At 41.8% G+C, this 25,139-nt stretch overlaps 1 long non-coding RNA gene across 1 annotated transcript; it reads right to left on the bottom strand.

Moving 5' to 3' along the window:
• Positions 1-10,585: 10,585 nt before the first annotated feature.
• On the bottom strand, positions 10,586-23,914 carry LOC148650386 (uncharacterized). The gene is made up of 2 exons (XR_015925839.1): positions 23,537-23,914; positions 10,586-11,574 (listed from the first exon to the last, which is right to left on the bottom strand). It is a non-coding gene; the product is annotated as an uncharacterized LOC148650386 (long non-coding RNA).
• Positions 23,915-25,139: the final 1,225 nt, after the last annotated feature.

The raw sequence follows: 25,139 nt of genomic DNA on the forward strand, positions 1-25,139 counted from the left end.
GATATTCATATGACCACTGACCAGGTGTGGAGAGGTAATACTGCACTCTATGTTCAGAGTGGTCTACTTCTCCAACATCAGCTTTCCAATGTCCTGCCACAGACAAACCTCTCCTTAGAGTGGCACGTGACTCTTTGCCTTCGCGACAAGGCACAATCCTTGGTGCTGCCTGTGTAGCTCAGAGATCACCCTTCTCAATCTCAATTAAGCTTTAGCAGCTTGACTTAATTGATCCATGCATTCCTGCCTTAACTGAATTGTGTCTGGTTCACACACAGGGTAAGAGCGACAACTAAATCTCCCTTAAAAAGGTTTCCAGTCACCCAGGGGGCTGTGGAGAGATGGGTTTGTTTTGGAAATCAGAAATTGCTCTCAAACGAGAACCACCGAGAATGGATAATTACTGCATTTGACTTTATCTACGTTTAAAGGTAGGCAGGAAGCTGGTTTCCTTTAGCACAGATAAATACGTTAAACATGGCTGAAAATCCCAGATAATCAAGCAATATGAACAGCCTCCTGTTGGTGTAACTGCATGTAAGGTAAGAGAAGATATGTGCTGCCAAGGTGATTCCAAAACGACTGAGTTAACTGCCAAACACCAAGATAATATGCACAGCTTTTCAATTACAGAGAAATCTGTTGGTGTGAATTTTAAGATTCCAGTTGAGCAGAGAAAAAAAAAAGATAAAGCAAAACATTAAAACATTCTGGTTTTTCAGTAGTGTGAGCAATCATTACATCTCCAGCCCCCCAGAAAATCATTACTTTTACTTATTACAGTCTCTGGTGTTGCCCACATGGGATTTGAGAAGTAGGATATGATCTGTTCCAGATGCAGGAATTACAGATCTGCAATGCCATTTAATTTGAGCAAAGCAGCCCACTGGTCACGGCTAAATATTGGTCTGGTCTTTTCAGTGCTGATAGCAACATTCCTAGCCTATCCTTGGAGGACCATATTACCGTCTTATTTTCTAAATCAATTTTTCCCCACTGCTCGTTCTTGCCTAACCCTAAACATCCCTTCAATGATGGCAATTGAGAGAGTAACACAGCATTTGAGATCAATTGCAGAGCTAACATTTGTATGTGCGTGCTGTGCCCAAGTGCTGCCAGATGTGGTACTATATGCTAGGGCATCTGACCACTGGAAATGCTAACAGATATTGTTACATGTAGACGTGATTGAATCCTTTCTGCCAGACACACGCACTTGTTACCTCTGCCACGTCGTATCATTTAATTTGAATTGATTCTTCTTTTCTTTCTTTCCCTGCTTCGCTTTGTGCAATCATTTAAATCAATCAAAGCAGGGATTCTTCCTGGAGAGGAAATTATGTCTGAATCTAAAATTCAAGAACTCGTCCGCCTTTCGAAACTGCTGTTAAATGCAGAGTTATTGTGCAGACGGGACAAGAGCCTGCTTTGTGGCAGCCTGCAGTTAAGCACAGGTTTGTCAGGGAGAGTTCTTTCCGGACCCTATGCAGACGACACGATCCAGGGTTGAGTGAGAAAACACGAGGAAAAAAGTCATGCAGGATACGGGGATGAAAACAGGGGGGCGTGTCCGTGGAGTGCTGGTGGTTGGGGGAGGTGCAACCGAGGCAAACGATCCAGGGATGAGACAAACGGGAAATCCGAAAAACAGGGCAAAAGTCCAAGGCCAGGCGATCCATCCGAGACAGACGATTAAAATCCAGAACCGGGTCGGGACCGGCAGGGGGCACAGGAACGGGTCCAAGGAACAGAAACTAAAACCATAACGGAGCCAGGCGCATCCGGGTCCTGGGCTCGCATGATGCAGGCACCAATGCACAGCTGGGATTAGCGTCAGCGTCTGGCTTTAAAGGGGGAACTGAAAAGGGGCTGGAACAGGGAACAGGTGCAGGAGATGAAACTAACAAGGAAGGGCTAGAGCACCCTTAAGAGGAGGGGTTGCGATCGTGACAAGTTTAGGACTAGGCTTGGAGTTGGGTAAAAAGTTTGGATTCGAATTAAGGACAATTTCCCTTATCCACTTAATCGTGGCAAAGGTATTAACCCAGAGCCTCAGATCCCAGAAGCATAGAGCCGAAGGACTACATTGTGGATGGGATGCACACAGAGGTGATTTGGAAGCCACCTAACCTAGACAGCATGCCTTTGGAAGACATGAAGGAAATCTCACACAGACATGGAAAGAAACATGTTGATGCCGTACAGCTGGCATCCCAGTTCAGAATCAAACAATTTCGCCATGCTGCCCATTCCTGAACTTAATCACAATTTCTACTTCCTACTGACCTCTTCAAATAAGGATACAATATCTATAACAAGAGTCTCCTGAGTGACTGAACCTTTAAATGCACTCACCTGTGTGCAGGCTGAGCTCTTTGACAGGTGGTTTGAACCCAGGTGCTGTCACTAGCCAACAGTGAATAGGATTCTCCAAGCGCCAGTGCACAACTCACTGAGTGGTGGCGAGGACAGGGAGGGATTATTGGCATGGCCTCTCTTCGGTGATACAGTGCCCCCTGCAGGGGGGCTTCTGGCCTGCAGTGCTGCTCTTGAGGGACACACCTCTGCTCCAATCGATGCTGCTCCTCCAGTAGGGGGGCGGTGCTGCTTGGGACATTTTAAAAGATGATTGGCTTGTGAAAGATAAAGGTTTCATTGTTGCAAGCCAAGATTGGGACAAAACCCAAAATATTTATAGAAAAATATATAACGTAAATATATAATGTAAAATATTTTTGTACTTTAAAAATGTACAAAAAGGTATGCACATTCAGTAGGAGAGATGGCATTTCTCCAGCCACCCCCCTGCAGATTGTACTTCTATGTATATCTGGTATGTGAGGCTTATGATGAAAGATGTATTACACTACACAGTGCTAGATGTCTAATGCAGACTACACAGGAAGCACAAAAAACAAAAACAACAAGTGTACGAGCATGAAAGCGTGTTCAAGATGTTTTTCACGAACACATATTAAAAATCCCACCGTTAATTAAATGAAAAGGGAACAGACTGCTTCATTTAAAATATCTGAATATTCTGTTCTGGTTTATTTTTAAGCCTTTAGAGTCTAAATTAAAAGAGGAATACATTAACGAACTACTTCCTTTCCAGTGCACTTTAATGTGGCAAATGGAGCCTTATTTACATTACAAGAGCTGTTCCGTTTTTTTTGCACCTGTAATTAATTCTTCCATTTACACATTTCAGTATGGAATCACGCACAGTAGCTAATTATAAAATCTGCCTTTGGAACAAGGGTGTTTTTCAGGGTGAAACCTATTCAAAACTGCCTTAAAACAGGATGAAGTCACCCCCTTTAAAATAGCCATATGAATCAGTTCATGTGAACATAGCTCTGTGGATTAAAGAATATTGCAGTAATGGTGACCCATACTTTTACAGATTAGTTCATGATATTGAGTAAATATTGTTACATCAGGAGACCAGCTTGGTCATTACTGATCCTTTGGCTGTTTGTAAAAGTATGAGTGTCCCAGTGTCCTGACTAAACCCCACTCTGGTCTTGTACAGCTTCTCTCTCCTCCCCTGATCTGTGTGTCGTGGGGCTGCAGGAGGACTGAACCCCACTCTGGTCTTGTACAGTTTTTTTTTCTTCCCCTCTCCCACACTGCACTGCCACATATAAATGTCATTAGACCTTTTGCAAAAGTACTCATGAATTAGGGAGATGAATGCAAAACTGCATAATTAATTTAATTTAAAATCCATCACAACATAGTGGAACTGATATGAGGAGTTAAAGTGCAGCCATGGAAACCATTTCCACGAATGTGTCAACACCTGGAAGGAACTGGAATTCATGAGAGCTGAGTGTGAAGCTGTCAAGAGGGATGAGTGACAAGAAAAAATGACAGACCGGCTTTGCTTGCACAGCACTCAGCAGTGCTATGACTAAAGCCTTTATTAAACTCAGCAGTGCCAATATCATTACATCACACTGTCCTGGTGCCACAACAAAAATCCAACTCCATCTGGATCAAGAGGTAGTTGGACAATTCCAGTAACTTTACCAACATGTCATATAGAGCATAAAATTCCATCAACACCTATCTCCCTCTGTACCAGAAGATTCTTCTGTCAGCCAATACAAAGTCTTCCCTTCCTGTGATTCTAAGGTACACTTGATCGGAAAAATCATAATCTTTTATGACGGAGCTGCTGTGAAAGAAACGGTTCTTGACCATTCCTGCACACTTGAATGGGGCTGCAACAGGCCAATGTCTCAGGTGGCTCACACGACCAGAACACATGGACAATAGGATGTCCATGTGGACATTAATGGGAAGGAAAAACATAGTGATAACCAGAGTCTCAGCACTGTGAAACCCTTTATATGCCAAACCTAGGCTAATTAAAACCCTAGTGAGTATGTTTCTCATCTTCCCTAATTATCTAATTAATTACCTACAGGAATTCATCCCGCACAAATCTATATACTTATGATTGAGTTCAGAATGACCTCTAGTGGCATCTCGTCTGAAACTAATACATCACTCCTGCTGGCCAGCCAGAGGGGCCCGTTACATTTCTAAACTGAATCAAGGTTTAGCTGCTTTACAGTGAGTGGAAAAATTCATGTTCAGCGGCACATTTGTATTGCAAGAAGTAACATAATCGCTTCTCTAGTACAGGAAAACAATTAATCTTCCATATGATCTGAAAATAAACTGTCAAAGCAGTATTCCATCTTCATTATCCAACTATTTAGGACTCAATTTGGAGTCCATATGCTAAACTTTGACAAGATAATAGATGGTATTAGATGGATTATTTAATGTCATGGTTTTAATTCGTTGTCAGGATCTGTATATTTTGATTAAGTGTTTATCTCATACTGGAATGAATGTGTCAGGATTATGCTTTCAGTTCACATTCGGTCAGTAAGTGAGGTAGAAAAGTCTCTGCTTTGTGTAGGGTGTTCTGGAATCACTGACACGTATAAGAAAGGGGCAGTTTCTTCTTTGCCCACTAAATTCAATTCAGTTCAAGAGTTTTCTCGACCTGACCAATGAATTACAGTGTCGTCAAAGGGCACACACAGACACAAACAGAGACTCACAGACTCGCACACATTCACATCAGAGCCAATATTCCCAGAAGGCAGTTCACCTACCAGGATGTCTTTGGACTGCGGGAGGAAACCCACACAAACACAGATAGAACGCCAGGTCCGGATCTCAACCCTGGGGCCCAGCCCTGTGAGGCTGCAATGTTAACCAAGGCTCCACTGTGCCATCCATGTCTCTTCATGTTATTTCTACAATACAAAGAACAGCTTGCAAACAAAAGAGGTGGAGAGCCAATCCAGAAAACTGCCATAAAACACTAACCTGTTTGAACCCGGGCCTTGATGTGCAGTGTGAGGTGTCACTATGACCCCCAAAAATATTAATAACAACCATAATTAATTACATTCATGCAGTTTGTGCAGCTCCTTGTTTTTCATCTTTATGAATTGTAGCACCACTACACAAGAAGTATAAATTATTATGATTAGAAGCAGTAGCCCCACAGTATTTGTAAATTGAACACAATTCCCTTTTACTTTGTTACCATTGATAAAACGCACGGGATCTGTGTATTTCCCATGGCTATGATGACATTTCCTGGTTGTTGATGACAAAGGCCCAAGACGCTCGCACAACAATGTCGAGTTCAGTAGCCCATAACCACTGGGGTTCTCCAGGTACCTGTGCTGACCTCCCTACAGTATCTCCCCACCAGCCAGCTCAACAGTTGAGTGTAGCCTCGTGTCAGAAGCCAATTTGCGACTGATTTGTTTTGAACATCATAAATAAAAGATAAGAGGCAAGAGTGCCTCCCCTAATGACAGTGTCAGCTGGAGTGGAGTTCTGGCACCGGCAGCTAAATGGATTTTATTCAGAGCTGCTGAGGCTAATGCTGTTTTTAATTAATTTAGGAAATTAACCTCAAATTGCAAGATGTGTTCTATAAAGTGCAACAAAATGTCACCTTGGGGCTATAAATGAATGAAATCCCACAGCTTAAAACCTCCCATATGGTATTTTTCATCTGTGAGGAAGGGAAGCAGTTTACATCCGAGGCTACGGTTTGCATTTTTCCAAAAACTGTGAGCTTCACAGGGCTGATTTGCAATCCTGATCATATTAAACACCCCTGTTGTCTTGCTTTAATCCTATTTCAGGGAGAGCCAGACTGTTGTTTCAGGGTGCAGCTTTTCAGGTTTGTGAGATTCATACAGGGGGCTTCCTGCTCAGGGCACCCTTTACAAGAGCTTGTACGCTTTCAGACCCGGCCTCCAGCTGGAAGATGTTAGCCTTCAGCTGTATATATTACAACCGATAAAGCTTTTCCAAAAGAGCTGCCATGATACTATTGCTTAAAAATGCTGTGTCTATACAGAAGTGCCATAACATAGCACTTTAGAATAAAGAATCCTAACATTGCTTCCACGATCATATTTGTAATTAGTACTGCTAGTATCACCAGTGATATATTACTTTGAAATGGACAATAGTATTATTGTGCAAATAATTTAAGAAAGGACCACATGTTTCACTTCTCCCTCCGTTCCACATATCATACTGTGCCGGAAATGATTTCAGACCAAAAGCACAGATTTTCAATGGAATTGTTTTAGACTGGCCTAAGCTACTTGCGGACATCTGCTTTCCTTAGCTCAGTTATTTTATCACAGATGGCAGTCAGATGCAGGACAGCCTATCACAACCTGCCACGTTGAGTCAATATTTCCACCACAGGTTTGCCTGAATTTGAGCATTCAAAGCTCATGTAAAACCAAGCACACACGGTAGTCAACACGAACGAACTCTGAAGAACATTTTTATCATGCGGAGCGTGACTGATGTTAGAAAATCTTCTCATCAGAAAAGCAGGTAGACAGGAGAGCGGTCTTGGAAACAGGTTTCTGAAATCGAACCAAAGACTATATCACGGCTCAAACCTTCTCAAATCAGAGAAATTGTATGTAGTGGGTATTAAAATTTGAAACAGCCCTATGGGCTATGACCTCAGCTTGTCTGCACAGGCAACCCCAAACCTTGTTTTCAAAACTACCTCAGCAATCTAATATAACCATTTTATATAAAATATTCAGATCAAATCTACATGAATGTTCAGTTTTGCTTTGCGACAGTTAAATGGGCAGAAGCAAGGATGCAATATTTTATCGAAGTAAAGAGTTTCTCAAAAAGCGCTCCTAAACAAAATTGCCTTCTAATTCTTTTACTACTGTTTAATTATAATAATAAATTCTATTCCATTTGTTAATGTTAATTGTGGACAAAGAGATGTTTTTTTACAGTAATTGTTATTGTTAAGAAGGTTGGGACTGGGTCACTTTGGCCAAGGGCAGGGGGAAATAAGACACACAGCCCTCCCATTGGCTGGACAGTCTGGGCTTTGTAGGGGTACAGAATGTGGTGCGCATTGAGTACATCCTGTTTAAAAGGAAGATAGGTGGAGACAAGATAGAAGTTCTTGTCTGAACTACATTACCCAGAAACGTGATGGGAAATGACCCGTTATCCTTGGTCACTTGACCAATTCAAGGCCGACAATTAGTTTGGTGTCAATTAAAAACCAGGAGGTGGAGGCTTTCAGTGGCTGTGGGATCACTGTCAGTGAAGAGAAACTATATGCCACACCAAAGGAAGACATAAGTGACTTACTGATGGGGCTGTAAACTGTTTGTTGTGGGTTTTGGATTAAAAGTATGGATCTGACAAAGGCAGGGAGTGGAGCTGCCCAGATATACAGTATCTACAGAAGACTTGCGAGGATGTTAGAACTTGAAGAGGTACATTAGTAGTGTTTTACAGTAAATGTACTTTTAGTTTTATACTACTGTGCAAATAAAAAGCGTTGTTTCACCTTTTTACATTTAGACCCATCTGGGTAAAATATACCTGAGCCAACACCATAACCCTGGGGAAGTCTTAGTTGCTATTGTTTTGTTCTATGTGTTTTGCTTCCTGTTCCAGTACAGTATGGAATGAAAAGCAGCATTTAGACCTCAGGTTGTTGTGCTGCTCTGACCCACTGGCTACTGACATGCTCTCTAAATTGTCTTACAGTACTAATGCTCTTAGCCTTCTATTATCAAAAGCATAGTCAGTCAAAATTCAGCATGTGACCCTTTATCATTATTCCATTTGAGACACCCTGGTATATCACATTAGTAACGGATATGCTGACATACAGCAAGGCGTGTTTATTTTACTGATAAGATGCTGAGTGATAACACTTCTCTATCTGCAGGAGAAATGCCCATTCTGTCTTCTCCACAGTCACACAGATCTATTTCTGTTTTGTTACTTAATCAGACTCAAGCTGTCTGCCTACTATAAATATAACTGGGAACAGGAGTCAAAGTGCACTTAAGTATAATATATATATATATCTCCATGTAACCTGCTCATCTGCTATTTAAAGCACCAGAAACTATTTATAAATACTCAGAGCTTGTGCAGATTTGTCTAAAGTGATAATTCAATTTGTTTAAAACGAATAAACACTTCTGATTTGGACATGAAAGACAAAATGTAATGAAAACTAGAAGCTGTTATTGACCCTGGCACTGGTGGGAAATGTTAATCATTAAATTGTCGTAACTGCCTGTGATGGGGTATTTAGCTTTCAATGCAACAGAACCATTTGAGCTGGTCTCGTTTTTCAGCAGACTTTGGTACTGCCGGGAAATGCGAGAAAGTCAAGGAAAATTGTCTGGTGTTCTCCTGACAGGTGCTGGAGTTTGTACTGTAAACCGCGGTAGAATTTCAGCTCTATCATGTCACCTCGCATGACTAAGAAGGAATGTTCTGTATGCCTGTGCTCTCAGGTTAAAATATCAAGTGCCCGATGCTGAAAAAAGGCTGCCATAAATCAGGAGGAATTATCACAAGACACACAGCTCCCCTGGACACTTAGTGAATATTACTGCTGCTTTTCTTGACAATCTTTCTGGAAGAAAATATTGCCTACCCTTCTTTCCGTCATTATGCTGATTACAGAAATTAGGAAATTGCAGTTTATGTGCCTTTCACTCAGTATGACCTGCAGTCTGCCTTCTCCTGTGAGTGAAGGCCTATAGAGATTTAAAATAAAAAGGCAGAAAAGAGGCTCAATTCCTCATTTCCTCCCAGAATTCTCATTGCCAAAAAACAGAATTGGGTACAGTTCACATTGGACAAAGAAAACCATCTCTTTTATGTGCCTTTAGTGTAAGTGTCATAACCCACACGCTCTATGTAGAAAATTCCAAACAGTGTCGATCTCTGGAGAGGTCTTGTGCAGCCATGCAGATCATCCATCCATTTTCAGACTGGATGTTCAGAGTCTAGGGGGAGCAGGAGCCTATCCCAGCAAGCAACAGGCACAAAGCAGGATACACCCTGGACAGGATGCCAGTCCGTCATAGAGCACACACAGATACAGACAGACTCAGACCAGGACCAATTTTCCTTGAAGCCAATTAACCTACAGTACCAGTATGTTTTTGTTCTGTGGGAGGAAACTGGAGCACCTGGGGGAAACTCTTGCAAACCTAGGGAGATCATACAAAATCTGCACAGATAGCTGCAAGGCAGCAATGCTAACTGCTGTGCCACCATACTGCCCGCCAAAATTCTCCTTTGGTAAAATACTGCTCTCAGGCCTGAAGATCGTGACTGTCGAGATAAACTCCAGGCTATGCCACTGGCCAAGTGATGTGTTAGTGCTGCTTTGATTGGCTGATGTTAAGAGGGTTTTTCAGTAACCTCTGTCAGTAGCCAGGTACTGTACATGAAATAGGCTTTAGGGCTTTGTCGGTCCTCTGCATGGCATCAAAGCCATACAGTATGCAATCAGTTCAGGTGGGTAGCTGCATCAGCATGCATAGCCTGCAAAGGAACAAGTAATAGGTTTATTTTCATGCTGAAAAGAGAAGAGAGAAAACACAACGTTTTCGGCTGTGAAGCCTTCAGGTGTGCTCACACCTGAAGAAGGCTTCACAGCCGAAACATTGTGTTTTCTCTCTTCTCTTTTCAGTATGCAATCAGGGTTTGTCTGTTTAAAAAAAGCAGATTGTGTTTGGTAACATATGCCATGAGAGACAGGCAGTCTCTCACAGTGTAGATGAATACTCACATGCTTTCAAGAGATGCAGTCTTGCTAAGCCTCTTCTCTGAAACTGAGCAAATGAAATGTTCCTGTGGGGGCTCTTTATTAAGTCTCTTCGATATCCACCAAAAAAGCAATGGCCTTTCGTCACAGTATCATTGCGGTTAATCACAATAAAAAGGATTACTTACTCCCTGTTGCTTTATTACTAATATGAAGATGCTCAGGTGTTCTGTAACATAATTAAGAAGTTCTGGGAGTTGCTAAAACAAGCAGTGAAAATGAGGAAGGTTTTTTCTTCACACTAACAAGGAGATCTTTCACATTTTTCGGGCCTGTTGCCTTATAGGATTTCCAACAAACCCCATATACAGTACGTATAAACTGAATGGGTTTAATCACTGAAAATCAAGATAGAACAAAGCTTGCATTTAATTCCTGTAAAAGAAAAGACTGTTTAATTCTGATTGATTTATTTGGCACTATGGACAGATACAGAGTAAACACAAGTTACTGTACATGATGATGTTTTAATGACTAAATCATGATGTGCAATTTATCTCCATGAAGATTAAACACATTCTCCGTGTAAAAGGGCAGGCTGATTCAAGCATGAGTCAGTTTAGTTACATTAAGAGAAATACAGAGAACTTTTATACTGTGAAGGTTTCTGCATTTGTAAGGTGCAGGTTACCAGATTAGGGAACAGCTGGGATTTTACAATTTCCTGGCAGCGTCCTGAGACGTCTGTGCTTGGAGGCAAGGATCGAACAACATACTGTAAGACAAAATTTCTTCTTGAAAGAAGACAAAGTATTGCTTCAACTACATAGCTGGGTAGGTCATTCCACACTCCCACCACTCTTTGTGTAAAGAACCACCTCCAGCTGCCCAGTTGTTGCTTTGTGTTTCACTGATTCCGATAAATTGATTTTGAATGTTAAAGTCATGGATAACCAGAGAAACACGAAACACAAATGGTTTCAACCCCCCTCTCTCCACCTTGATATAAACTTAAAAAGTAATCAGCTACAGTGATCAAATTTGTGTGTAGTACAACTCCAATTAAAACCTGTTTTTCCAGTTTTGCTGCCAACTTGAAAAAATGCTCCATTTATTTGTAAACATAAACAGTTCAGATGTTTTAAGGATGAGAGAAGAAAATGATGAAAAGCATCAGCCGTGCCCTTCTATGTGTTGTTGACTTGAAATCTACTGTGGAAATGGACCGAGGTGCCCTTAAACACCGGACTGCCTTGGTGAAGTCTTCCCTGCGCTAACAGATTAGTGAGATCCTTCCTGGTGCCTGACTCGGACCATTCCCTGGCAACTGAGAGCAACCAGACTCGCAAAACCCACTGCTACCTCTGCTCTTTCAAATGACGAGAAAGTTGATGGAGGGAGATGTGTGGGACAGTGATGGAAAGAGACACGCATCAAGTTTGCTGACGTGAGAAAGAGGGAAACAACGAGAGAAACATTAAAAACAAACATAGGGGTCTGCTCTGCTTTCCATTTCCAAGCCATGAGAACTTTGACACCTTTTAACCTTTTAAGAGGTTAGGACACCAGGATGAGGATAAAGGGGTTAGAAAACCTAATAATAATAATAATTGGTTACACTTATACTGTATAGTGCTCAAAGCTCAAAGCTCACTTCACTCAAAGCGCTTTACAGGTAATGGGGACTCCCCTCCAACACCACCAATGTTCAGCATCCACCTGGATGAAGAGCTTAAGACACAAGGACAAGCATGAAAGGGTTAGGACACCAAGATAAAGTAATATCAGGATGAAGGGGGTAGGACACCAGGATAAAGTAATATCAGGATGAAGGGGGTAGGACACCAGGATAAAGTAATATCAGGATGAAGGGGGTAGGACACCAGGATAAAGGGAATCAGGATGAAGGGGGTAGGACACCAGGATGAAGGGGTGAGGACCTTGGATGAAGAGATTCAGATAAGATTTCACTGGTTAGAGGATGTCAGCCCACCTCTATTACAGTCTGAAAGCCGCTACTCCACCCTTCAGAGGAGACATCACTTGTGAAGAAACTGATGAAAGTAAAGCTGCAAACAGTTAAGGTTCCTGCTCTGAATGGCAACAAGGTTGCACAGTCTAGCTTCACATTTTATTTAAAAATAACACTTTCTATCTTAAGGGCCAGGAGTGTACTGGATGCACAATATAGGGTGTTGTTGGGTACTGTCTGCTGAAGTTTGTAAAAGTGGGAATAAAGAGTTTGAGAGACAGTAAGGAATTCATGATAGAAGATGATAAAGATGTAGTTAACATGCTTAATGAATATTTCACACAGGTGTTTACAATAGAAGACGTCCGTAGTGTCCAAATGATAGTTCAGGCTACAGCAGAACTGGGTTATTTTAGCATTATTGATACTGTGTTTGTTTTAGATGGGATAGCAAGGTTAAAATCAAATACCTCACTGGTGCCTGATGGTATTGTTCCAGTCATACTTAAAGAAATGATGAATGTAAGTCATAGACATGGCTAGAAAACTTCAGCTCTCACTTAGAATGGGAGCAGTTCCCACAGATTGGAAAATTACAGTTGTAAGACCCACTCACAATAAAGTAAACTACAGACCCGTCTCACCCCTGTTATTGGTGAAGTTAATGATAAAGCTAAATTATTAGAATACTATTAAGAAGTTTTAATACTTTAAAAAGTAATATCTTTAAGAAGTATTAGAAGAATACTTAGAAAGCAAGGACATTTTAAGACACAGCTGTCAATGGTTTTAGAAAGGTAAGGTTTAGTCTATCTTGAAGCAGCAAGACATGATAAAGCATGACAAAACATGATATATTTCCATTTCCAGCAAGTGCTTGATTAAGTCCCACATAAAAGGTTGATTTGTCAAAAAAATCAAACAAAACGAATCCAGATAATGTATTTACAAGAACTGATAACTGGAAAAAAGGAAACACTTTTTACACCAAGAGTAGTGGGTGTCTGGAACAACTTGATGTCCACACGCCGGGTACCATTAAAAAAAGGCGGGACATAATTTTAGATTCACTTGGATACCACAAGTACCAAATGAGAAAGATGGGCTGAATACCCAACCTCTCCTTTATAGACATTTCTTATACTCTTAAGGACCCAAGTGAGGAGAAAGGATAACAACAGAGAAGCTGGTAGTTAAGTGAATGTCTAAAATAAGCTATGGAAAAAACAAATTTGTTTAATGAAAGTTGCTGGGTAGGTTTGTGTTTTTAGGAGCTGTTGTGTAACCCTTCCACCAGATTTTTAAGAAGTGATTTATTCCATTCGAATCCCTTCCAGAATTCTCTTTAATTATACCGGCAATTTCCAGACCTATTTTAAATCCCATTACAATTAAGGCTCATTAAAAAAAGCTCATTGGTCCATAGGCCTATTTTGCCTTGCCCACAGTCCATCAGTCCTCAGCACATGACGTTGGCACTCTCCCCTGACCGGCTACTAAAGAAAGATGGCACAGTTTGTACCAGCCTCATGGGAACCGGCCTCTGAACTAACATGCTTTATTTTTGTTGCTTTGCTGAGCTATGAAAAGGGCAAAAAAAATAATTTCTGAAGCCATTAAAATGAGAATTTGTATCTGTAAAGACACAAAATGTGACACCTTATTTACTGTACTGTAAGTCTTCAGGGGATCAGTCCTGTTTTGTTTACTGCAGGCACCAAATGCTGCAGCAATGAAGCAATAATGAAACTTTTTTTTTTACCATCTGACCAAAGACGATGTGCTGCTGGCTTCTGTTGTTGGCAGGCGATGTGTGCCCGGGTTTCTGAAAAGTAATAAACACAAATGTGCAGTTTCAGCACTGCTGTCATGAGCTGGACTGGGTGGTTGATTGTTCAAGCATCAATAAGTGAAATGGGTTGATCGGGGCTGCTCGAACAATTAATAACTCCGTCTTGGAGAACTATGCCAGGACAATAATTTCATTTCTGTCCCATTTAATGTGAAGGCCATTTTAGAATTCAGAGTCACAAACGTGTAATCAAGACCTGTAAGGAATTTTCTTTCCCAATTCTTGGGTGCATTATTGAGACGTGGCAATTATTTGCTTCATTTGTTCAAAGGTAATCAGGTTTTGTCCCCCCGTTTTCTGCCTCTCCAGTTTTCTTTTTTTTATGAGGAAAGCAAAAGTCAGCATTGAACCCCCGTTGAGGAACAAATGAGGAAGAAAGGCTTCAAAGTGTGAAACATATTCAGCCCCTTGGCCGAGCTCACGTTATTTAATCTGGTAATCTGAAGACAGTTCAAATCTTATCCTTGGTGACAGCCAGAGCTTATGTGTTTCAGATGGAGTATTTGCCATTAAGTAACTGAGCTGAACTAATTGCTTATAGAACTTGTCCAAATTACCACTTTCCTGAGATCTTTAGTTCTACCTGAACAACCAACAGAATATCATGCTTCAAAGTGCAGGGCTGGCCTCTCCCGCTGCTAAATGCTGTCAGTTTTAGAGCTTGTGGGGTGATTTGTTACCATCCTGAGCTTTGTGAGGGTGACACAGTCTGTGTGGAGTGGGGTGCTGTATGTGTGGAGTTTGCATGTTCCCCCTGTGTTCACATGGGAATCCTCTGGGTGCTCCAGTTTCCACCCACAGTCAAAAGATACTCTGGTAGGTCAATTAGCTCCCATGTGTGTCCTGTCCTGTGCCCATTGCTCGTTGGGATAGGCTCCAGCTCTTCCATGACACGAATAGAATAGAATGGAGAAGTCATGGTCTTATTGCACCATCATGCAACATTTAGGGTCAAAAAAATTATTTCCCAGAAGACTGTGTCCTCCCTTTACACCACAGTAACACTGGTATTATGCCATTATCTGAACGTTTGCACGAGTAACCCTGCAACCTACCCTGCGATTATATTCGCAAATGAGAGTGGATGCTTATTTATTCTCTGTAGTGGAACGGAGTCTCCAGATTCTATTAACAAAATGAAGGTAATAAGAATGAATGCCCCACACACACCCACAGGGTGAAGCTAATGCTCTGCTTAGACATGATAATAAAACAAAACTCTGACTAATGGCTCTCAGTTTGCCCAGTCTCACAACATCATTAACGTTTAATAAGGTTCTGAAGTATTATCTCCAAGGATTCATTTACAGATTTGGTGGGACTATCCTGTATGCCTTTCCCTATGAAAACTGATCTATGTCCTGAAACCCAGGCATCTGCCTCATGCTGTTTCTACATCATCTCCTCTAATTGCACTAATCCTGGGTAGGCCTGGGCTCTTTAAGCCTGCCACTGCTGTCTGTGTGGGAATGGCGTGCCTAGCTACAAGTTGAAACACTGCCTGCAGTCACACAGCTGTTCTTATTTGCCAGCATCAGCTTCGAGGTGTTAGAGCGGACTTTTGTAGCACTTTGAAATGTTTGTCAGTACAGATAAATACACTAAGCCGTGTATGCTTTATGCTTGTATCATGTGAGATTTATGCTTGCAGATGGCTCTTTATCCCCATTATACCACTACATATAAAGGGAGGTCTATTCTATGAGATCTCCAGCTGACTGACTGCATGGGAACATTTTCTTATCTAGGCCAGATAGTCCGCCTCTCATCCTCTCCTCTCATCTTTGGCTTCTTATGGCAAAAATTACTGTACTACTTACCAATAGACAGAAGAGCATGTGGTTCTTCATTCTCTTATGTCTATACACTTCCCAGCGCTCAAGCTGGAAGTGTTGTGATGCCACCTGGGAAAACGCCGATAACATCGAGTAACAGACTGACATGCCACTCCACAGGGGCACAAGGTATGGCGTTACATTATCTTTACAGCCCTGGTAAAAAATAACTGAATCCCGAGCCCTGGTAAACAACAGCCTGACATTCTGTACAGCATGGCTTTCATGCAATGCAGAGGACTGACAAAGCCCCCAAGCCAAGGAGTCCTGTGTGTAGCAGGGTACTGACAAAGGTTACTGGTACCCAATTTGAGACTCCCCCCCCACAAATGAACAGCATCCAATCCCAACCGCGATAGCACCCTGCAACTCACAGCTGGCAGCCCCACTGAACCCAGCAGGTGTGAGCCTGGTCAGTAACCTGGATGGGTGACTCCTGGGAAAACTAAGGTTGCTGCTAGAAGAGGTGTCAGTGGGACCAGTAGGGGGCGCTCACCCTGCGGTCTGTGTGGGTCCTAATGCCCCAGTATAGTGACAGGGACACTGTACTGTAAAAGAAGGCACCATCCTTCAGATAAGACCTAAAGACAAGGTCCTGACTGTCTGTGGTCATTAAAAATCCCAGGGAATTTCTCGAAAAGAGTAGGGGTGTTACTCCAGTTTCTCCCATGCCTTTACCAATCATGGCCTCCTAATAATCCCCATCTCTGAACTGGCTTCATCACTCTGCTCTCCTCCCCAGTGATAGCTGGTGTGTGGTGAGGGTACAGGTGCACTATGGCTGCTGTCTCATCATCTAGATGGGGCTGCACATTGGTGGTGATGGAGGGGAGTCCCCATTACTGGTAGAGTGGAGTGTCCAGAAGAGAACTACAGTACATAAGTGTAGGGATTTATTATTAATTATTATACTATGGCAGAAGATTGGACAAATAAGCTACTGTACCTTCCCAATCACGTGATCTGTACTGGAAAGCGAAAAATCAGATGTACAGTACATGGACCATTTTTTCCTTTTCCAGCTGTCGGGGAGAAACTATGCAGAGAATGTGACGCGGGCCTTCTGCATGAAGACTTCTTTATTGTCCTCAGCGTCGACTGTTCTCGTTCATCTGGGCCGAGCTGTACAGCTGGTTCTGCTACATTTCAGGACAAGCAGCTGGGAACTTGCCCCTTTCAGAACACGAGATACGCATGATGCCAGCGCCGAGCACGAAAAGGCAAAGCAGACGACAGATTAAGAACTTCATGTGCTCTAATTAGCGGGAAAGCACCGTTCTGTGTCGGCTTTCTGAAGCATAATCTACATTTCCAATCTGTCCCTTCAGCGTCAAGAGAATTACGATTCTATTTAGACTCTGAATAGCTACTGCTTTGCGTTGCACAGTGCTTAGCAAAGTGTGACTAGGCTGATGTCTAAACTATGAAAGAGTCTGCATACTTGAGGATCACAACCCTTAGAAAAATTCAGGTTGAAATTTTTATTTAAAGTCAGCACTTAAAAATGAGTTGCATTTGAAAGAATAACACACATACGCTTTAAAGAAATTTGGTGGAATACTTATACGTAATGGGAGAGACTGAGGAAAATCATCATCATACATTCCTTCTTAATGTATCCAGAATTAATCAATGGTGATTTTCATTCCTTAAAGAGATACTGTGCTTCTTCTGTTTTCCTTTAAGTTTCTTTTAAATTTCTTACATTGAGATAACTGAATGACTCAGGATATGCTACGATATGGCAAATGTCATCATGGTATTGTTTAACTGGTTTATCATTAGGAATCTGAAGATGTCCTTAAAATAGAAATGCTAACATGCCACAATGCTGATTTCTCAATGGATAATAAATTACCGTACCAGAGATTATTTGGAAGAAACATGACCATGCACTCTTCAGATGCATCATATTAGATACTAAAAAACATCTTTTTAGATCAAAAGATTTGTAATTGCATCATTGCTTTGATGAGATAAAGCATTAACATGATCGTTGTGCCCTTTCCTCAGAAGATGGTGAACGGAACAACAAAACGATGAAATCTCGTCCCCTATCGCTCTCATCCTGCCATGCATGAAATTAACCACCCATTTTTTTTCCATTATCTGAATCTTGGTCTGACCTCAAGCAGTGAAGCACCCTCCTTCGTTGACAACATTTAATCCCCTGCACCTGCAGACAAGAGAGTAAATACCGTACTGAGGCAGTGAACTGAAACTTGTCATTTGAGCTGTAAACTCATGAAATTGGTATTTTTAATCAGAAGAATAATCTGAGCCATGAGTACAGATGGTTGACATTCTACACATTTCTTATTTACATTACACATTTCACATTTACACAGTAAAAATGACAAATTTCACTCTGCCATCCCAAGATGTATGTTTTTCACTGTAAAGAACAACATTTCATGCCAGAGGGGTCCAAGGCACTTTGCCTGTAAGAGGGGAACCATTGCTGAAAGCAGACAGAAGGGGAAGGTGGAAGCTGTAGGGAAGCCAAAGAGCACCAACCCAGCAGGTTACCAGTTTTACCATCCCTAATCACACAAAGATCGAGAATGAACAATCTGTCCGGACCTCGGCTTGAAGTCTCACTCGAAGGGCAGCGCCTCCTACAGGTCACCAAACAGGGGCACTATCTTTGGAAATTCTGGTCGGGGGGGAAGAGATAATCTAATTATTTAATATTCACTATTGCACTGTAAAATAACTGGATACTGTCATTTAGGCAGCAAGAAATATTTAAGCACTGCACAGTTTTTCAAGAGATTGGGTGCTGAAACAGATTGCAGAAAATAAATTACCGTATGTCTTTCCAAACAGACCCTTCTCATAGAGACATTATAGGTATTTTCCACTCCCAGAAGAAAAAAAACACAAAGTGTAAGCTGAGCAATAACCCATTAAAGGAAGATGCAACACTGAACGTTTTCTCACGTTTCAGGCGTGTTCAGACTTAGAGGTTGAGAGCTAAAATATAAATATCATTTTTTTTTATCTCCAGCTTCAACCAGTTCTTTATTATGCAGGGAGGAATACTGAAAAAACACTCAAAAACAAGGAAACCTTTCTTTTTGGAAAGATTAGGAGTTGAGTCTTTCAATTCAATTTAGTCTGTCCTGCAATAGGAACTGGGACTGCTGTCACCTTTCACCTTTCACCTCTAGGGGTCATGGTTGACATCCTGAGCCCTGGTAAGGTTGAATGAAAAGAAACAATCGACAGCTGTGGAAATATATTAGGATGCTCTTCCTGTCCTAATGCTTTTCTTTAGACAGTGGCTACAGTTGACTTGTGTCACATAACAATTGTTTTTTTTTCTGTTAAAATCTATAATATAATAAGAAAAGCTCTAGTCCTGTTATTACCAATCTTCTCTGGCCTGAATATACATTCCATTATCAACTCATGAAATGATAGGAGCCTCTCAATAGCCTTGGTATCTCTACACAAATTATTCTCTACACAAATTGCGAAAATGTTCTCCTACACTCTGTCAGTAGTCCATGGTCAGAAGGTTCCGGTTTGCTCTCTCTCTAAATCTAAATCTCTAAATAAATTCCTTACAACAGCTGAATTGTGCTTCTCAGACACCAACCATTGCTAAAAAGCAGATAAGTCTTCTTTCTGTTTTTACTTTCAGCTGATACTTATTATCATTGTGTCACTGGTGCTTGCCAGTATAGTATGTGCATTGATTATGATGCCATTTTTAAAAATTATCTTTTGACTTTTGTTTAAATTGCCCTGAGACTCTTGAAAGGCACTTTTATATGAAAAAAACTGATAGAATGATGTAAGAAGTGGCTCTTCTAAAAATTCATACTGAATTTTGTTATTCTTCAGGAAACAACACTAATATTATGAGTATATTTCAAAGCAAGTGCAGTGCCTGCTGGAAACTGATATCGGGCGGAAAGCCCTACTGAAACTTCAAGAACAGCTAAAACCAAACCTACTGTAGGTATAACAAAACTGGGACATGAAACGTCGTTTTTATTGTGGTGAACCACTTAAAAACTCAGACTCTTAAAACTGCAGGAGATGCATTGTACTGTAACTGTGCAACCAAATCACCATCAGAATTTTTGTTTCATTGCATGCATTTAACCTATTACTCATTAGTTTCAGAGTCTGAAAGAAAAGCCACAGATCAATTCTGGCAACACTGGCGTCTTTAAAACAGCCAGGATGCTGTGAAGAGCCATAGATTGTTCTCCATCCAGATACTTCTGCTTTGACCTATAAAACAATGTTATTCACCTGCTCTGCAAAACAAATTTACAGAAGCTCCTGTTCGTCACAGACATGTTTGCTTGCCTTTATCGGATCTGTGGACCCTGCTCTTAACCATGAAAGTACACTGCCTCTATGCTACTTTTAGCTTTCAGTTATCAGAGCAAATGTGAGACCACCGATACAGATCCTGTTCCAGTACAATTTGAATAATTTTTTTGTATTCAAAGCGCTACCGCTGGCTCTGCTGACCTCCTTTAACTGTTTAATTCTGTTCTCAAATTGCAAAAATATTATTTTTGCATAAGCATATGAAAAGTACCACCACTGCTGCTACTACTGCTATTATCTTTAGTATGGTATGTTGTAGATATATTGTTAAATGGAATATAGTGATGTTATTGTAAAGATTGTTTCTGAGTGCTTTTCAGGAACCTTACAGCACTGAAATTCTACCCCTGTAATTACCAATATAGCTTATTGGTAGAAACAGTGAGGTGGCATGGTGGTGCAGTGGTTGGGCTCAATTCCTAAGCTGGGGTGCAGTCTGTGTGGAGTTTGCATGTTCTCCCTGTGTTCACGACATTCTGGTCGGTCAATTGGCCTCTGGCACTGTACCGTGTCTGTAGACTATTAATAGACTGGCCCAACCCAGCAGTCAGAAGCAGCAAGAGGAAGTCACTCAACAAACCACAGGCTCTAAGTGTTCTTTTGTGCTTCTGAGAAACACGGAGCGCCTTCCTCGCGCCTCATTCTCAACAGCCTCTTGCCCAAAGAGGAGGTGTCAGCTTTTTTCAGGACAGGAAGTGTGCAGCTTGCTCCAGCGTTTAGAAGTTTGCACATATATTGAAATATTTGTGGGTACATGTAATAGTTCCTGTCAGGTCAGGGACCCAACGAATCAGAATTCAATTGCCACAGCAGCATTTGCTGAACAATACTGATTGGCAACATACGGCCATCCTGAGATAGGAAACAACTGATATCAAATTTTAAAAAGCCAGAACATGTCAAGCCAGTGGTGGATGGGATGCTGTTGTTTGGACTCCAGCACAATTAATGAGTTGTACAGATGTGAAATCTATTTACCGAACAATGTTTTGGCAGTGTTGTTTTTTGGAGCCTGTTTTCATAACAAAGAGCTCTTTTTAACAGGCAGATCTAGATCTCTGAAGCACTCTGCTGTCTATTTAAAGAGCGCTAGCGAGTTACAGCCTTATTGGTGCAAAAATGAGAAAGCGCCCAAAAATGTATAGAACCAAGGTGAGCAAAACACAAGAAAACGTCAGCCAGACTTCCACAAACCCTGCAGTGACACAGTATCTACCATCAAGGCAATTCTATCGATTCTGAATCTTTTTTTAAGCTTTGTGCATGTCTTTAGCTTTCCACAAAAGTCATGGAAAGTCCCGACTCAAGCAGCCATTGTCACCCATATGTTAAGTGTGCCTGCCATCCAATGCCATACTATACAAGACCTGAACCTGTGATAAATACTACTTTGTAGTGTTACTACTCTGCCGTTTTGCTCTGTTTTGCTCTGTTCACACCAGCCAATCCAAGGTTTACTGTATAAACAGCTGGTTAGTCCATCTCACAATAGATCAGTTTAGACAAATACATCTTCCAGTTCAATTTACTGTAGAGGATGTTGCTGTGCCAGCATTCGTAACAGGATTTGAAATAGAATCCCGAAAAAACAGACAGCATTATGACGAATGTTCATTGACCCCTGAGGATTTACAGGTGCTTCCAAAAAGCTACACAAATTCTCAGCCAGCCACTATGGAGACAAGCAACAGCTGACAGTGCTGTACAGTATATGAAACCCCACGGTAAAAATGATAGCTCATCTACCCCTATCGATCTCTACTCTCCAAGCTTAATGATAAAAAGGGAGTAGAAAGATTTCTGACAGACATTTTATCAATCCGTTCAACTGTAAACTCAAAAGCTTCCAGATTACACAAACAACCCACAGTATATCCAGCTCTTCATGGCTGTGCTCCTGGGAGGACCAACAGTAATCTGTCTCAGTGCAGCAGTTAAAGCACCTTTCCCATTTAAAACAAAAAAAATCACACCTGGGCAGCCACACAGTCACTCAGCATAGACAACAGACCAGCTGTTGGAATTCTCTGAATGTCCAACTACTGTATGTTCCCGCACTCCCAGTATAACACAGCAGGCACGTGTGTGTGTCCTGAAGCCGCAAGACCCAGTCCTGAGTCTGCACCCCTGCCACGTGCTGTCCTCTGAGCTGTGCCCCGCCAAGACAGATATATCTGCGGCGATCAATCCCTCCAGCCTCGAGGACACGGTGTGTAGTCTGGAGTTTACACTATTGCCTGCGTTATTGATTACATTTTTTTCTACTTGTGCAACTTTTCAAAACGGCCAAAAAGCACACCGCCAACTTGCGTGCTGTCTTGTCATATCATGTATGAAACAGCTTGATAAACTTTGAATGTACTTGATGACAAAGATCAAAAAAGATGTTTTTTTCAAATGTATAGATCTTATTCCCCACGCAACAGACGCTGTTTATCCTCATCTATTCCAATCTGGCAATTAAGGATACATTAGTCTTTATGGGCCATCTATGACAAACTGGGTACAGTCTGTCCACAAGGTCAATTAGGGTCTGAACAGCCTTATAGTTTTTGCTGTCATTGTAACAGTCAAATCTTTTGCACTTGCTTTTGTGTTCCCAAACTGTACATGCAGTGGTGTTTGATGTGTGTACTGGCTCACTGGTATCGTTGGACAGACTACCTTAGTGTGAGTATACATCTAATCTATTGTTATCAATTTGGTGGGGATTAAAATTGAGCTTGCAGAACCAAAAATGTCTATTGTATGAATCGATGTTTTGCAGATGTTACAAAGAGGACACAAAGAGCCAGCAGGTTCTCCAAAGCACGATCGGCTTCCCCCAGCCCCCAGATCTGTCACTGAGTAAGCTTTTATGGGATGAATACAAGAGAAATGTTTGACAAACAGTGCCTTAAAAAGCAACAGAAGCAGGAACACAAAATCAGACAGACCTTGAACAACGTACCTGGTACAGCGAGAATTTCTAGGATATGCAAAGCTGTTTTGAGGGGGAAAATAACCAAGTTAATTAAATTTCATATTTTGTTAGACATTTATACAACTAGACGGACTGGTAAAATGCCAGCTACAGTTCTCGGGCCTATTCTTAAATGTGTTTTGATCTCCCTCCTGCTGAGGGAGGGGAAACGTGGAGCAAATCGCACAGACTCAAGTGTGAAGCAAGTGGTGTCTGGGTTTGCCCTTGTGAGAAAAAAACATTCAGATGCACTACATACTGCAGCGGGGCTGCCCTGCTCCTCTCCTGTTACACAACAGAAGCAAAGCTGTTGCACAGGCATGGGGTGCCAGCCTGGCAGTGTCTGTGGTCATGCTGCAGCTGCTCTGAGCCGCACAGCGAGGACTCGCGTGCCTTTTGGTGAGGAAGTGGGCAGAGGAGGGTCACGTACCTTGTGCCTCTGGCGTTCTGATTCACAGCTGACGCAGGCCTGCAGCAAAACCCACACCGCGGACCGGGCCTGCAGAGCACGCAAAATTGGTCTGGTGAGGGGAAAAAAAAAGACATCAAGCAATTCAAAACGAACCTGAATTTCAGCCTTACGCCACAAGACTGAAAATGATTGTGATTCATTTGCTCCACAGACAATGCAATGGCCTTGACTTCCCACCTCACTCTTTTTTATTCTGTACAGCAGTTTCCCAATATAATGAGAGACATCTTGCACACTTCCAGACTTTTGCACGATTACAACACCACGAGTTGCCCCAGTTTGCATGACGCCTTGCTTCACTGCACGATTATGATTTACAGTCCTTTTACACAGCGATTTCACATCGCTGTTCTACAGTACATTCCGCCAGGCTTTTAGGGTTCCAGAGTGCACCCCCTTGTCCTCGCAGTGGGACCTGCGTGACAGAGGGTTGACACCGACAGGGTGGAGTGGGGAAGCCTTCCTTCGGTCCTGGAGACTTTTTGGTTCCTGGGAAGGCCCGTAACAACAAGCAGAGTTCTGGCAAACAACATTCGAGAGCAGAACAGGTGGAGGAAGACGTGGCACCTGGAATATCTGAGTGGCTATTGCGGCAGACAAGGGCTGTAGCAGAATGAGACTTCCAATAGCCTTGGTCTCTGGATCAATGTCGCATTCTGTCAAGATGTGTAGATGCTGGTGTGCAAGTTCCTCTACAATAAAATACATTAATCACAGATGTCTGCTACCGTGATATCCACCGAAATGGAACTCCTGAGAGGTTGTGGCCTTTGACCAAACGAGACGAAGAAAGAATATCCGAAAAGGATCCTAGCACTATGATGCCAAAGAGGATGAGGTTGCTAAGTGCAAAGCATCACGCAGCATGTGATCAGAAAACTCCTGTTCAACCTGCCAGAGGGTGTAGAGATCCTGTATTCAACTCGACCTCCTGGGATAATCAAACGGAATAAGAAGACCAGGCTCTTAGTATAAATAATAGCCCAAAGACTGGGTAGCAGCTGGCAGAAGCTAGGGAATACAACTGTAGTACTGGGGAATCTGACCAGAGAACGAGAAATTGAAAAAACTCAATTTCAAAAATTACATTCCAGTTGAGCTGCCAGTTTAGTAAAAAAAAACTTGTGATGGACAATACAAAAAGAAAGATATATGCAGGGACTTCAGAAGGATATCTACAAAATGGATAAAACATATTACTGTGAATTAAAAGGCCGGGTTATAGTAATACATGCTCAACTATTAACAGGGCTTTAGGATCCTAATTCTTATGGATAGTCTGCAATATTTCACCAGGACCCTCCTTCTCAGATCTCTCCAAATGTTCTTTTCAATATGCATGATATACAGTACAGCACATTTCTCTTTTCCTCTTCCATAGCGCCTCAAAGAAAATGACCTGCTTCTGAAGCCGAGCACATGAGAGAGCTGCAGCTAAGTTATCGCCTCACCAAGGACAGCAGATAACGGGAAGGTTGTATTGATCAAGACCCATGTGAAACCTGTCTCTGAACTGTGAACTCACTGACTCTGAGCTTTAAGGAGAATTCTTCTGTAGTGA

Source organism: Lepisosteus platostomus, chromosome 13 (genome assembly GCF_059453375.1).
Source record: "Lepisosteus platostomus isolate fLepPlt1 chromosome 13, fLepPlt1.hap1, whole genome shotgun sequence".
NCBI classification, from domain to species: domain Eukaryota; kingdom Metazoa; phylum Chordata; class Actinopteri; order Semionotiformes; family Lepisosteidae; genus Lepisosteus; species Lepisosteus platostomus.